Source organism: Grampus griseus (assembly GCF_964374135.1).
Source record: "Grampus griseus genome assembly, chromosome: 16".
In the NCBI taxonomy this organism is placed as follows: Eukaryota; Metazoa; Chordata; class Mammalia; order Artiodactyla; family Delphinidae; genus Grampus; species Grampus griseus.
Genome location: NC_139010.1, coordinates 27,104,057 through 27,116,120, shown reverse-complemented (window position 1 = coordinate 27,116,120; position 12,064 = coordinate 27,104,057). Strand labels below are relative to the sequence as shown.

Sequence of the window (12,064 nt, the reverse complement as noted above, 5' to 3'; positions counted from 1 at the left end):
GAGTCTGATTCCTCCAGCTCTGTTTTTTTCCCTCAAGACTGCTTTGGCTATTCAGGGTCTTTTGTGTCTCCATACAAATTTTAGGATTTTTTTGTTCTAGTTCTGTAAAAAAATGCCATTGGTAATTTGATAGGGATTGCATTGAATCTGTAGATTGTTTTGGGTAGTATAGTTATTTTCACAATATTGATTCTTCCAATCCAAGAACATGGTATGTCTCTCCATATGTTGGTATAATCTTTAATTTCTTTCATCAGTGTCTTATAGTTTTCTGCATACAGGTCTTTTGTCTCCCGAGGTAGGTTTATTCCTAGGTATTTTATTCTTTTTGTTGCAGTGGTAAATGGGAGTGTTTCCTTAATTTCTCTTTCAGATTTTTCATCATTTGTGTATAGTAATGCAAGAGATTTCTATGCATTAATTTTGTATCCTGTAACTTTACCAAATTCATTGATTAGCTCTAGTTTTCTGGAGGCACCTTTAGGATTCTCTATGTATAGTATCATGTCATCTGCAAACAGTGACAGTTTTACTTCTTCTTTTCCAATTTGTATTCCTTTTATTTCTTTTTCTTCTCTGATTGTTGTGGCTAGGACTTCCAAAACTATGTTGAATAATAGTGGCAAGAGTGGACATCCCTGTCTTGTTCCTGATCTTAGAGGAAATGCTTTCAGTTTTTCACCATTGAGAATGATGTTTGCTGTGGGTTTGTCGTATATGGCCATTATTATGTTGAGGTAGGTTCCCTCTATGCCCACTTTCTGGAGAGTTCCTATCATATATTGTTGAATTTTGTCAAAAGCTTTTTCTGCATCTATTGAGATGATCATACGGTTTTTCTTCTTCAATTTAATATGGTGTATTGCATTGATTGATTTGTGTATATTGAAGAATCCTTGCATCACTGGGATAAATCCCACTTGATCATGGTGTAGGATCCTTTTAATGTGTTGTTGGATTCCGTTTGCTAGTATTTTGTTGAGGATTTTTGTATCTATATTCATCAGTGATATTGGTCTATAATTTTCTTTTTTTTTTTAGTATCTTTGTCTGGTTTTGGTGTCAGGGTGATGGTGGCCTCATAGAATGAGTTTGGGAGTGTTCCTCCCTCTGCAATTTCTTGGAAGAGTTTAAGAAAGATGGGTGTTAGCTCTTCTCTAAATGTGTGATAGCATTCACCTGTGAAGCCATCTGTTCCTGGACTTTAGTTTGTTGGAAGATTTTTAATCACAGTTTCAATTTCATTACTTGTGATTGGTCTGTTCATATTTTCTATTTCTTCCTGGTTCAGTCTTGGAAGGTTATACCTTTCTAAGAATTTGTCCATTTCTTCCAGGTTGTCCATATTATTGTCATAGAGTTGCTTGTAGTAGTCTCTTAAGATGCTTTGTATTTGTGCGGTGTCCATTGTAACTTCTTTTTCATTTCTAATTTTATTGATTTGAGTCCTCTCCCTCTTTTTCTTGATGAGTGTGGCTAATGGTTTATCAGTTTTGTTTATCTTCTCAAAGAACCAGCTTTTAGTTTTATTGATCTGTGCTATTGTTTTCTTTGTTTCTATTTCGTTTATTTCTGCTCTGATCTTTATGATTTCTTTCCTTCTGCTAAGTTTGGGTTTTGTATGTTCTTCTTTCTCTAGTTTCTTTAGGTGGACGATTAGATTGTTTATATGAGATTATTTTCTTGTTTCTTGAGGTAGGCTTGTATAGCTATAAACTACCCTCTTAGAACTGCTTTTGCTGCATCCCATAGGTTTTGGATCGTCATGTTTTCATTATCATTTGTCTCTGGGTATTTTTTGATTTCCTCTTTGATTTCTTCAGTGACCTCTTGGTTATTTAGTAATGTATTGTTTAGCCTCCATGTGTTAGTGTTTTTTACGTTTTTTTCCCTGTAATTGATTTCTAATCTCATAGTGTTGTGGTCAGAAAAGATGCTTGATATGATTTCAGTTTTCTTAAATTTACTGAGGCTTGATTTGTGACTCAAGATGTGATCTATTCTGGAGAATGTTCCGTGCACACTTGAGAAGAAAGTGTAATCTGCTGTTTTTGTATGGAATGTCGTATAAATATCAGTTAAATCTATCTGGTCTGTTGTGTCGTTTAAAACTTCTGTTTCCTTATTTACTTTCTGCTTGGATGATCTGTCCATTGGTGTAAGTGACGTGTTAAAGTCCCCCACTGTTATTGCGTTACTGTCGATATCCTCTTTTATAGCTGTTAGCAGTTGCCTTATGTATTGAGGTGCTCCTATGTTGGGTGCATATATATTTATAATTGTTATATCTTCTTCTTGGATTGATCCCTTGATCATTATGTAGTGTCCTTCTTTGTCTCTTGTAACATTCTTTATTTTAAGGTCAATTTTATCTGATATGAGTATTGCTACTCCAACTTTCTTTTGATTTCCATTTGCATGGAATATCTTTTTCCATCCCCTCAGTTTCAGGCTGAATGTGTCCCTAGGTCTGAAGTGGGTCTCGTGTAGACTGCAGATATATGGGTCTTGTTTTTGTATCTATTCAGCAAGCCTGTGTCTTTTGGTTGGAGCATTTAATCCATTCATGTTTAAGATAATTATCGATATGTATGTTCCTATTACCATTTTCCTAATTGCTTTGGGTTTATTTTTGTAGGTCCTTTTCTTCTCTTGTGATTCCCATTTAGAGAAGTTCCTTTAGCGTTTGTTGTAGAGCTGCTTTGATGGTGCTGAATTTTCTTAGCTTTGCTTGTCTGTAAAGCTTTTGATTTCTCCATCGAATCTGAATGAGATCCTTGCCGTGTAGAGTAATCTTGGTTGTAGGTTCTTCCCCTTCAGCACTTTAAGTATATCATGCCACTCCCTTATGGCTTGTAGAGTTTCTGCTGAGAAATCAGCTGTTAACCTTATGGGAGTTCCCTTGTATGTTATTTGTCATTTTTCCCTTGCTGCTTTTAGTAATATTTCTTCGTCTTTAATTTTTGCCAGTTTGATTACTGTGTGTCTCGGTGTGTTTCTTCTTGGGTTTATCCTATATGGGACTCTCTGTACTTCCTGGACTTGGTTGGCTACATCCTTTCCCATGTTAGGGAAGTTTTTGACTCTAATCTCTTCAAATATTTTCTCGGGTCCTTTCTCTCTCTCCTCCTTCTGGGACGCCTGTAATGCGAATGTTGTTGCATTTAATGTTGTCCCAGAGGTCTCTTAGGCTGTCTTCATTTCTTTTCATTCTTTTTTCTTTATTCTGTTCCATGGCAGTGAATTCCACCATGCTGTCTTCCAGGTCACTTACCCGTTCTTCTGCCTCAGTTATTCTGCTATTGATTCCTTCTAGTGTATTTTTCATTTCAGTTATTGTATTGTTCATTTCTGTTTGTTTGTTCTTTAATTCTTCTAGGTCTTTGTTAAACATTTCTTGCATCTTCTCAATCTTTGCCTCCATTCTTTTTCCGAGGTCCTGGATCATCTTCACTATGATTATTCTTTTTCTGGAAGGTTGCCTATCTCCACTTCATTTAGTTGTTTTTCTGGGGTGTTATCTTGTTTCTTCATCTGGTACATAGCCCTCTGCCTTTTCATCTTGTCTATCTTTCTGTGAATGTGGTTTTTGTTCCACAGGCTGCAGGATTGTAGTTCTTCTTGCTTCTGCTGTCTGCCCTCTAATGTTAATTTTTTTCTTTTTCTTTTTCTTCCTTTTTTTTTTTTTTGGCTGCGTTGGGTCTTCATTGCTGTGTGCGGGCTTTCTCTAGTTGTGGCAAGTGGGGCCTGCTCTTCGTTGTGGTGTGTGAGCTTCTCATTGCGGTGGCTTCTCTTGTTGCTGAGCATGGACTCTGGGCGCGGGCTTCAGTAGTTGCAACAAGTGGGCCCTAGAGTGTGCGGGCTTCAGTAGTTGTGGCTTGCAGGTTCTAGAGCGCAGGCTCAGTAGTTGTGGCGCATGGGCTTAGTTGTTCTGCGGCATGTGGGATATTCCCAGCCCAGAGATTGAACCCCATGTCCCCTGTATTGGCAGGTGGATTCTCAACCAGTGAATCACCAGGGAAGTCCCTCTTTGTTTTTGTTTTTTTTTTGCGGTACGCGGGCCTGTCACTGTTGTGGCCTCTCTCGCTGCGGAGCACAGGCCCGGACGCGCAGGCTCAGCGGCCATGGCTCACGGGCCTAGCTGTTCTGCAGCACGTGGGATCTTCCTGGACTGGGGCACAAACCTGTGTCCCCTGCATCGGCAGGCAGACTCTCAACCACTGCGCCACCAAGGAAGCCCTCCTCTTTGTTTTGATTAGTATTTATTTATAACTTTCTGTCAGAGTGTAGTAGAAACAATCTCATTCAATACAGATTCCAGCAGGGTTGTATGATGTTTATTTTTTTTCAGGAGTTCTTTTTTTTTTTTTACAGCAAAATTGTGAGGATGGTACAGAGATGTCCCATGTACTCCCTGCCCCCATACATGCATAGTCCCTCACCAGAATGGCATATTTGTTAAAATTGATGAATCTACATTGACACATTGTAATTGCCCAAAGTCCATAGTTTAACATTACCCCTTTACTCTTGGTGTTGTAAGTTCTATGAATTTGAACTAATGTATAATGACACGTATTCATCGTTATGATATTGTAGAATATTTTCACTGCCCTAAAATTCCTCTATGCTTCATCTGTTCATCCGCCCTCCTTCCATTAACCACTGATCTTTTTACTCTCTTCATAGTTTTATTTCTTCCAGAGTGTTATATAGTTGGAGTCATGCAGTATATAGTACCCTTTTCAGATTGACTTCTTTCACTTAGTAATACACATTTCTTTCCTCCATGTTTATTTTTCTAATAGCTTGATAGCTCATTTCTTTTTAGCATTGAATTTTCTGTTGTCTAGATGTATCACAGTGTATCCATTCACCTACTAAAGGAAATCTTGATTGCTTCCAAGTTTTGGCTATTATAAAATAAGCTGCTATAAATATACATGTGCAGGTTTTTGTGGGGACATAAATATTCAACTCCATTGGGTAAATACTAAGGAGCATGATTGCTGGATCATACTGTAAGAGTATTTTTAATTTTTTAAGAAACTGCCAAACTGTCTTCCAAAGTGGCTGTACCATTTTGCAATCCCACCAGCAATGATTGAGAGTTGATGTTAATTTTTAAATCTTGTTTTTCATTTATTTATTTTTATTTATTTTTTTACATCTTTATTGGAGTATAATTGCTTTACAATGGTGTGTTGGTTTCTGCTTTATAACAAAGTGAATCAGTTATACATATACATATGTTCCCATATCTCTTCCCTCTTGCGTCTCCCTCCCTCCCACCCTCCCTATCCCACCCCTCCAGGCGGTCACAAAGCACCGAGCTGATCTCCCTGTGCTATGCAGCTGCTTCCCACTAGCTATCTACCTTACGTTTGGTAGTGTATACATGTCCATGCCTCTTTCTCGCTTTGTCACAGCTTACCCTTCCCCCTTCCCATATCCTCAAGTCCATTCTCTAGTAGGTCTGTGTCTTTATTCCTGTCTTACCCCTAGGTTCTTCATGACAATTTTTTTTCTTAAATTCCGTATATATGTGTTAGCATACAGTATTTGTCTTTCTCTTTCTGACTTACTTCACTCTGTATGACAGACTCTAGGTCTATCCACCTCATTACAAATAGCTCAATTTCGTTTCTTTTTATGGCTGAGTAATATTCCATTGTATATATGTGCCACATCTTCTTTATCCATTCATCCGATGATGGATGCTTAGGTTGTTTCCATCTCCTGGCTATTGTAAATAGAGCTGCAATGAACATTTTGGTACATGACTCTTTTTGAATTATGGTTTTCTCAGGGTATATTCTGGCCTTACATTTAGGTCTTTAATCCATTTTGAGCTTATTTTTGTGTATGGTGTTAGGGAGTGATCTAATCTCATACTTTTACATGTACCTTTCCAGTTTTCCCAGCACCACTTATTGAAGAGGCTGTCCTTTCTACACTGTACATTCCTGCCTCCTTTATCAAAGATAAGTTGACCATAGGTGCGTGGGTTTATCTCTGGGCTTTCTATCCTGTTCCATTGATCTATATTTCTGTTTTTTGTGCCAGTACCATACTGTCTTGATTACTGTAGCTTTGTAGTATAGTCTGAAGTCAGGGAGCCTGATTCCTCCAGCTCCGTTTTTCGTTCTCAAGATTGCTTTCGCTATTCAGGGTCTTTTGTGTTTCCATACAAATTGTGAATTTTTTTGTTCTAGTTCTGTGAAAAATGCCAGTGGTATTTTGCTAGGGATTGCATTGAATCTGTGGACTGCTTTGGGTAGTATAGTCATTTTCACAATGTTGATTCTTCCAATCCACGAACATGGTATATCTCTCCATCTACTTGTATCATCTTTAATTTCTTTCATCAGTGTCTTATAATTTTCTGCATGCAGGTCTTTTGTCTCCTTAGGTAGGTTTATTCCTAGATATTTTATTCTTTTTCTTGCAATGGTAAATGGAGTGTTTTCTTGATTTCACTTTCAGACTTTTTGTCATTAGTGTATAGGAATGCAAGAGATTTCTGTGCATTAATTTTGTATCCTGCTACTTTACCAAATTCATTGATTAGCTCTAGTAGTTTTCTGGTAGCATCTTTAGGATTCTCTATGTATAATATCATGTCATCTGCAAGCAGTGACAGCTTTACTTCTTCTTTTCCGATTTGGATTCCTTTTATTTCCTTTTCTTCTCTGATTGCTGTGGCTAAAGCTTCCAAAACTATGTTGAATAAGAGTGGTGAGAGTGGGCAACCTTGTCTTGTTCCTGATCTTAGAGGGAATGGTTTCAGTTTTTCACCATTGAGGACGATGTTGGCTGTGGGTTTGTCATATATGGCCTTTATTATGTTGAGGAAAGTGCCCTTTGTGCCTACTTTGTGCAGGGTTTTTATAAATGGGTGTTTAATTTTGTTGAAAGCATTCTCTGCATCTATTGAGATGATCATATGGTTTTTCTCCTTCAATTTGTTAATATGGTTTATCACATTGATTGATTTGCATATATTGAAGAATCTTAGCATTCCTGGGATAAACCCCACTTGATCATGGTGTATGATCCTTTTAATGTGCTGTTGGATTCTGTTTGCTAGTATTTTGTTGAGGATTTTTGCATCTATGTTCATCAGTGATATTGGCCTGTAGTTTTCTTTCTTTGTGACATCCTTGTCTGGTTTTGGTATCACTGTGATGGTGGCCTCGTAGAATGAGTTTGGGAGTGTTCCTCCCTCTGCTATATTTTGGAAGAGTTTGAGAAGGATAGGTGTTAGCTCTTCTCTAAATGTTTGATAGCATTCGCCTGTGAAGCCATCTGGTCCTGGGCTTTTGTTTGTTAGAAGATTTTTAATCACAGTTTCAATTTCATTGCTTGTGATTGGTCTGTTCATATTTTCTATTTCTTCCTGATTCAATCTTGGCACGTTGTGCATTTCTAAGAATTTGTCCATTTCTTCCAGGTTGTCCATTTTATTGGCATAGAGTTGCTTGTAGTAATCTCTCATGATCTTTTGTATTTCTGCAGTGTCAGTTGTTACTTCTCCTTTTTCATTTCTAATTCTATTGATTTGAGTCTTCTCCCTTTTTTTCTTAATGAGTCTGGCTTAATGGTTTATCAATTTTGTTTATCTTCTCAAAGAATGAGCTTTTACTTTTATTGATCTTTGCTCTCATTTCCTTCATTTCTTTTTCATTTATTTCTGATCTGATTTTTATGATTTCTTTCCTTCTGCTAACTTTGGGGTTTTTTTGTTCTTCTTTCTCTAATTTCTTTAGGTACAAGTTTAGGTTGTTTATTCTAGATGTTTCCTGTTTCTTAAGGTAGGATTGTATTGCTATAAAATTCCCTCTTAGAACTGCTTTTGCTGCATCCCATAGGTTTTGGGTCATCGTGTCTGCATTGTCATTTGTTTCTAGGTATTTTTTGATTTCCTCTTTGATTTCTTCAGTGATCACTTCGTTATTAAGTAGTATATTGTTTAGCCTCCATGTGTTTGCATTTTTTACAGATCTTTTCCCATAATTGATACCTAGTCTCATAGCATTGTGGTCAGAAAAGATACTTGATACAATTTCGATTTTCTTAAATTTACCAAGGCTTGATTTGTGACCCAAGATATGATCTATCCTGGAGAACGTTCCATGAGCAGTTGAGAAAAATGTGTATTCTGTTGTTTTTGGATGGAATGTCCTATAAATATCAATTAAGTCCATCTTGTGTAATGTATCATTTAAAGCTTGTGTTTCCTTATTTATTTTCATTTTGGATGATCTGTCCATTGGTGAAAGTGGGGTGTTAAAGTCCCCTACTCTGAATGTGTTACTGTCGATTTCCCCTTTTATGGCTGTTAGTATTTGCCTTATGTATTGAGGTGCTCCTATGTTGGGTGCATAAATATTTACAATTGTTATATCTTCTTCTTGGATCGATCCCTTGATCATTATGTAGTGTCCTTCTTTGTCTCTTGTAAGAGTCTATTTTAAAGTCTATTTTGTCTGATATGAGAATTGCTACTCTAGCTTTCTTTTGGTTTCCATTTGCATGGAATATCTTTTTCCATCCCCTTACTTACAATCTGTATGTGTCTCTAGGTCTGAAGTGGGTCTCTTGTAGACAGCATATATATGGGTCTCGTTTTTGTATCCATTCAGCCAATCTGTGTCTTTTGGTGGGAGCATTTAGTCCATTTACATTTAAGGTAATTATCGATATGTATGTTCCTATTCCCATTTTCTTAATTGTTTTGGGTTCGTTATCGTAGGACTTTTCCTTCTCTTGTGTTTCTTGCCTAGAGAAGTTCCTTTAGCATTTGTTGTAAAGCTGGTTTGGTGGTGCTGAACTCTCTCAGCTTTTGCTTGTCTGTAAAGGTTTTAATTTCTCCATCAAATCTGAATGAGATCCTTGCTGGGTGGAGTAATCTTGGTTGCCGGTTTATCTCCTTCATTACTCTAAATATGTCCTGCCAGTCCCTTCTGGCTTGTAGAGTTTCTGCTGGGGATTCCCTTGTGTGTTATTTGTTGTTTATCCCTTGCTGCTTTTAATATGTTTTCTTTGTATTTAATTTTTGACAGTTTGATTAATATGTGTCTTGGCATATTTGTCCTTGGATTTATCCTGTGTGGGACTCTCTGTGCTTCCTGGACTTGATTATCTCCTTTCCCATATTAGCAAAGTTTTCAACTATAATCTCTTCAAATATTTTCTCAGTCCCTTTCTTTTTCTCTTCTTCTTCTGGAACCCCTATAATTCGAATGTTGGTGCGTTTAATGTTGTCCCAGAGGTCTCTGAGACTGTCCTCAGTTCTTTTCATTCTTTTTTCTTTCTTCTGCTCTGCAGTAGTTATTTTCACTATTTTATCTTCCAGGTCACTTATCCGTTCTTCTGCCTCAGTTATTCTGCTATTGATCCCTTCTAGAGTATTTTTAATCTCATTTATTGTGTTGTTCATAGTTGTTTGTTTCATCTTTAGTTCTTCTAGGTCCTTGTTAAATGTTTCTTGCATTTTGTCTATTCTATTTCCACGATTTTGGATCATCTTTACTATCATTATTCTGAATTCTTTTTCAGGTAGACTGCCTGTTTCCTCTTCATTTGTTAGGTCTGGTGGGTTTTAATCTTTCTCCTTCATCTGCTTGTGTTTTTCTGTCTTCTCATTTTGCTTATCTTACTGTATTTGAGTCTCCTTTTTGCAGGCTGCAGGTTCGTAGTTCCCGTTGTTTTTGGTGTCTGTCCCCAGTGGCTAAGGTTGGTTCAGTGGGTTGTGTAGGCTTCCTGGTGGAGGGGACTAGTGCCTGTGTTCTGGTGGATGAGGCTGGACCTTGTCTTTCTGGTGGGCAGGTCCACGTCTGGTGGTGTGTTTTGGGGTGTCTGTGGACTTATTATGATTTTAGGCAGCCTCTCTGCTAATGGGTGGGTTTGTGTTCCTGTCTTGCTAGTTGTTTGGCATAGGGTGTCCAGCACTGTAGCTTGCTGGTCGTTGAGTGAAGCTGGGTGCTGGTATTGAGATGGAGATCTCTGGGAGATTTTCGCCATTTGATATTATGTGGAGCTGGGAGGTCTCTTGTGGACCAGTGTCCTGAAGTTGGCTCTCCCACCTCAGAGGCACAGCACTTACTCCTGGCTGCCGCACCAAGAGCCTTTCATCCACATGGCTCAGAATAAAAGGGAGAAAAAGTAGAAAGAAAGAATTAGTAGAAGTAGAAAGAGAAAGAAAGAAAGGAAGGAGGGAGGGAGGGAGGGAAGGAGGGAGGAAGGAAAAAAAGAAAGAAGATAAAGTAAAATAAAATAAGATAAAATATAATAAAGTTATTAAAATAAAAATAATTATTAAGAAAAATTTTAAACGTACGGATGGAACCCTAGGACAAATGGTGGAAGCAAAGCTATACAGACAAAATCTCCCACAGAAGCATACACATACACACTCACAAAAAAGGAAAAGGGGAAAAAATCATAAATCTTGCTCTCAAAGCCCACCTCCTCAATTTGGGATGATTCGTTGTCTATTCATGTATTCCACAGATACAGGGTTCATCAAGTTGATTGTGGAGCTTTAATCTGCTGCTTCTGAGGCTGCTGGGAGAGATTTATTTCCCTTTCTCATCTCTGTTCTCACAGCTCCCAGGGGCTCAGCTTTGAATTTGGCCCCGCCTCTGCGTGTAGGTCGCCGGAGGGCGTCTGTTCTTCACTCAGACAGGACGGGGTTAAAGGAGCAGCTGCTTCGGGGACTCTGGCTCACTCAGGCCGGGGGGTGGGGGGCGGGGAGGGAGGGGCACGGAGTGCGGGGCGAGCCTGCGGCGGCAGAGGCCAGCGTGACGTTACACCAGCCTGAGGCGCGCCGTGCGTTCTCCCGGGGAAGTTGTCCCTGGATCCCGGGACCCTGGCAGTGGCAAGCTGCACAGGCTCCCTGGAAGGGGGTGTGGACAGTGACCTGTGCTCGCATACAGGCTTGTTGGTGGCGGCAGCAGCAGCCTTAGCGTCTCATGCCCGTCTCTGGGGTCCGCGCTTTTAGCCGCGGCTCGCGCCCTTCTCTGGAGCTCCTTTAAGCAGGCAGGTCCAGACTTTTTCCTGGACTCCCTCCCGGCTAGCCGTGGTGCACTAACCCCCTGCAGGCTGTGTTCACACTGCCAACCCCAGTCCTCTCCCTGCGCTGCGACCGAAGCCCGAGCCTCAGCTCCCAGCCCCGCCGCCCCGGCGGGTGAGCAGACAAGCCTCTCGGGCTGGTGAGTGCTGGTCGGCACTGATCCTCCGTGCGGGAATCTCTCCGCTTTCCCCTCCGCACCCCTGTTGCTGTGCTCTCCTCCGCGGCCCCGATGCTTTTCCCCTCCGCTACCCGCAGTCTCCGCCCGCGAAGGGGCTTCCTAGTGTGTGGAAACCTTTCCTCCTTCACAGCTCCCTCCCACTGGTGCAAGTCCCGTCCCTATCCTTTTGTCTCTGTTTATTCTTTTTTCTTTTGCCGTACCCAGGTACGTGGGGAGTTTCTTGCCTTTTGGGAGGTCTGAGGTCTTCTGCCAGCGTTCAGTAGGTGCTCTGTAGGAGTTGTTCCACGTGTAGATGTATTTCTGGTGTATCTGTGGGGAGGAAGGTGATCTCCGCGTCTTACTCTTCCGCCATCTTCCCTTCGTCTCCTTGTTTTTCATTTAAATTTACAAGTAAGGAATATGTTCACTTTAAGTTTCTTGACATATAACACTATCATTAGATATTTTAAATTAAGTTGTTAAATTTGTTTAATTGTTCATTTGATAGGCAAAAACTGGCTATCTTATTTCAATTTTTTGTGTCCTTGAATACCAATGAGTGAGTTTTTGTTTTTGTTTTTTTGGGGTTTAGTTAACTATAGTTCCTCTTTTGTGGCTTTCTGGTTTATTACTCCACTTATCTACTAACATCTTAGTAGTTTTCTTACTGATTTGTAGGAGTTCCTTAAATGAGCTCTGTTTTCTTTAGTTTCCTAGTTTGTAGTTAATTTTTAAAAAACATACATAAACCTAAATTATTTTGTGTATATAATTTCATCTGGCTTTTGATAGGTTGTCTTATCATTTTTAAGTTTAAAAATTCTTCTCTC

At 39.4% G+C, this 12,064-nt stretch overlaps 1 protein-coding gene across 6 annotated transcripts in view; it reads left to right on the top strand.

Annotated features, from left to right (window-relative positions):
* Window positions 1-12,064, top strand: part of P4HA1 (prolyl 4-hydroxylase subunit alpha 1) — a 93,764-nt gene that overhangs the window by 18,820 nt on the left and 62,880 nt on the right. For 3 of the 6 annotated variants that reach the window (XM_082673390.1, XM_082673392.1, XM_082673387.1), the window contains exon 1: window positions 10,816-11,216. The exons of 1 other annotated variant lie outside the window; for it this stretch is intronic. The gene's annotated coding sequence lies outside the window, so the exon portion shown is untranslated. Of the gene's footprint in view, window positions 1-10,815; window positions 11,217-11,459; window positions 11,646-12,064 lie in introns of those variants that run through there. 2 more of the 6 variants (XM_082673389.1, XM_082673391.1) reach the window with 2 other exon arrangements.